Raw genomic sequence first — 3,799 nt, 5'->3', positions numbered from 1 at the left:
TAAAGTTACCATTATTCTCAGTTGACGTCCAGCTTCGCGTGCCTTCGTTTTATTAGTATCTTCCTGCCGTAGTTTTAATCAGTGAAGGTCATACGGCGCGTTCATAGCACATGCTCCTGTCTCGGTTTGTTGCGCAGTAGGAAGAGGGCCACGTACCCCCTGTTGCGGCCAGGGAGTCGGGGGATCGAAACCGGGTGCAGCCTAACTATTTCTTTTTGTACTGGACTGCGCTGACTGGGTGAAGAGGCGTGCAAGCACAGTAGAGTGTGGTCTGCGGAAAACCACAAGGGTGGGTGGGAGACAGCACGAACATGAGATGCCTCGCTTCCAAAACGCTACTGTTGCATACAACTTAGCTACCTTCGAAAGTTATGCATTAGTGTGAGCTGCCTTCATTGTTTTAACTTGCGATTTCAGCTAAAGGTTCGCAAACCACCCAAGAACGCACTAAACATAGTAGCCTAAATAAACTCTTAACGCATCTTTCGCGGGAGACGATGTACTATGCCGCCATTTACGCGAACCACTGTCGTACGACCACCCGGTTATATATATATATATATATATTTATACACATATAGGAAATGATGGGCTCCGTGAATTAAGACAGAAAATAAGGGTTGGCTGTGAAGAAAACCTCGGAAAGCAAAGGGGAGGTTGTGGCGGGTCATAGAAAGAGCTGAAGAATTTGTTTAGTCGAAGAGAAGTGGTGAAAAAATGCCCGCCGGGTGGGATCCGAACCCACCGAACCCACCACTTTCTTTTCGACTAAAAAAATGCTTCATCTCTTTCTGTGACCCACCACCACCTCCCCTTTGATTTCCGAGGTTTTCTTGACTGTTAACCCTTATATATATATATATATATATATATATGTATATATATATATATATATGTATATATATATATATATATATATATATATATATATATATATATATATATATATATATATATATATATATATATATATATAGATATTTGGGAAAGATGGGCTCTGTGCAAAGACAGAAAATCAGGGTGGGCAGTCATGCAAACCTCGGAAAATAAAGTCATAGACACATGAATTTTTTGTAGTGTTAAAGAAAGTGGTGAAAAAGTTTCCATAGGGTGGTATCTGAACCTACAATCTGCAGAAGTATTGTATCGTGCGATAACCAATACGCCACCGGCGGGGCTGTTTCCCCACCGATTTCTCGGGTATTTACGCTAAGGTATTTTTTTTGTTTCCTGAACTTGGGGGTGGTAGCCAGTGCCACTTTTTTTCTGACTCAAAAAATGTTGCATGTGTTTCTATGACCCACCATAACCGCCCCTTTGCTTTCCGATGTGTTTCGGACTGCCAACCCTTACTGACTGTCTCATATAAATATATGTATACATATATATATATATATAAATTTAAATATGTTTCTTTATCTGTTTAAAATGTCCTACCACATCCTCCCCTTTGCTTTGCGAGGTTTTCTTGAATGCCAATTCTAATTTTCTGTGTTGTTTCTACGAGCCCCTTATTTCCTATTCTGATTTGCTACATGCATAGCGAGGGCCTCTGTTCTGGCGGTCTTGGTGCCATAGGATGGTAAAGAAGGTCCAACGCTGGTTGACCGCTCTCGACATGTCGTAGACACTCGAGTCACTGCCCGGGTTTTAAAAAGAAGGTCCTCTTTAGCCCGAGAAGTCGGAGAAGCTGGCTGCCACCCCCAAGCACAGGAAAAAATTACATTGACATGAATACCCCAGAAAGTGAAATGGAAGATCGGCCGGCTGGTAGCGTAGTGGTGATCGCATCATACCGGTATTGTGGAGGTCGTGGGGGCAAATCCCACGTGGTGGGCATTTTATCTCCATTGTCTTTCTTTTAAAATTTTTTATCTGTTTCAATGACCTACCACATTCTCCCCTTTGCATTCCAGGGTTTTCTTGACTGCCAACCATTATTTTTAGTCTATATCATATATATATATATATATATATATATATATATATATATATATATATATATATATATAGAACAGAGACGTACGGGAGAGGGATTCCGTAAGGACATATATCAAAGTTGCAGTCCTCATTGCCAGTGCTGTTTTGCGTTTTAACAGTGTTTTATAGTGCCGAATGACGTATGATTGCCTTTTTTTATGCAGGAATAAATAATTGAAAATTTTAGTCGAGAAAAAATGCGCCGTTTTTTCCGGAAGCGGGAATCGAACCCACAACCTCCGCATTACGCGTGCGGTGCTCTACCATTGAGCTAGTTCCGCTTCCGCAGCGAGTCCTCTCTCGACTATACCGCGGGGATTTGTATTTACGACTGCTCAGAGCCCGGTCAACTAGCACCGCCCCTCGACCACAGCGGGAAGACGTAGAACGTCTTTTCCTAGCGGCCGCACGTAAGACGTGGTCGGAAGTCGGGTATAGCCGAAGGCATTTCAGACTGCTGAAGCCAGAGCCCATGTCATGCATTTTGTAGAAAAGAGACGTACGGGACGAGGGATTCCGTAAGGACACATATCAAAGTTGCAGTCCTTATTGCCAGTGCTGTTTGGCGTTTTAACAGTGTTTTATAGTGCCGAATGAGGTATGATTGTCTTTTTTTATGCAGGAATAAATAATTGAAAATTAAAGTCGAGAAAAAATGCGCCGTTTTTTTCGGAAGCGGGAATCGAACCCACAACCTCCGAACAACGCGTGCGGTGCTCAACCATTCAGCTAGTTCCGCGGCGACTCTTGTCTCGACTATACCGCGGGGTTTTGTATTTACGACTGCTCAGAGCCCGGTCAACTAGCGCCGCCCCTCGACAACCACGGGAAGACGTAGAACGTCTTTTCCCAGCGGCCGCACGTAAGACGTGGTCGGAAGTCGGGGATAGCCAAAGGCATTTCAGACTGCTGAAGCCAGAAGCATAGAAAATGCATTACGAGGCTTCTGGCTTCAGCAGTCTGAATTTTTGAACAGTTGCTTGGCTTTAAAAGCTGTAACCGTGAAACTCTGGGGTATTGTACTACAAAAGAGGCATCTCTACATCGTCGTTAACTGGCCTAAGGACCGGGCAACGATATGGGTTCATCCGAGCCACGACCAGGAGGCGCAAAGTACTGAATTATTTGTGAGGCTTTTTGAGATAAACATAGCTGGTTATAATCAAAAGCTAACACAAAGCCTCATTCCTTTTACTCAAGGGGGTGAAATTTGCCGTTCCGCCTGCTCAGCAGACTAAACAATGTCGGTATTGATATATATGCAGCACGCACTAGGTTTTTAAAAGTTCGTTGGAACGCTGACCCACTCCCGCAAATACAAACATTTCGCGTGAAGTTGTTGCAGTTTGCAAGTTACAGGTTTTGTCACCAATGTTGCCAAAAGACAATGCCGGACAATGCCAGATAATATTTTGAAAACTTTGCCGAAAGGACTGACAGCAGTCAACATTAATATTGTGTTTACTTCCACGGAAACACAAAGTTCCGCTGTTCATTTTTGTGTAGGAGGGTTTGCAGGAACACGTACAGCTTGTTGCTATATTTTCTTCAACCAAAACAAATTTGAGGTCAGAGTGGCTTTTGAAAACACTGTATGTCCTATCCGCACTCACCATAAAAGTTTTGATAACAATTTTCTGGAAAAAGTAAAGAAAACAAATCTCCCCAAATGATGACCTCATTTTGTGTTCACTTGTTTTTGTAACTGTATGTTTGTCCTTTGTTCTGTCAATTTATTTTTGCAGTTTTGGCCTAAAGTAAGCCCTTTGGTTAAATTTTTACTGTGGCCTTTTTATTTTTCTTCCTTCTGTTTCAAAAG

The 3,799-nt window shown here is 42.6% G+C and overlaps 1 non-coding gene across 1 annotated transcript; it reads right to left on the bottom strand.

The window, feature by feature from the left end:
- Window positions 1-2,189: 2,189 nt before the first annotated feature.
- Trnat-cgu (transfer RNA threonine (anticodon CGU)) lies at window positions 2,190-2,268 on the bottom strand. Its single transcript has one exon. It is a non-coding gene; the product is annotated as a tRNA-Thr (tRNA).
- Between the last annotated feature and the right edge of the window lie 1,531 nt (window positions 2,269-3,799).

Source organism: Haemaphysalis longicornis, unplaced genomic scaffold, assembly GCF_048455015.1.
Source record: "Haemaphysalis longicornis isolate Haplotype H1 unplaced genomic scaffold, Haemaphysalis longicornis Haplotype H1 scaffold_11, whole genome shotgun sequence".
Taxonomy (NCBI): Eukaryota; Metazoa; Arthropoda; class Arachnida; order Ixodida; family Ixodidae; genus Haemaphysalis; species Haemaphysalis longicornis.
This window is presented reverse-complemented; position numbering and strand designations above follow the sequence as displayed.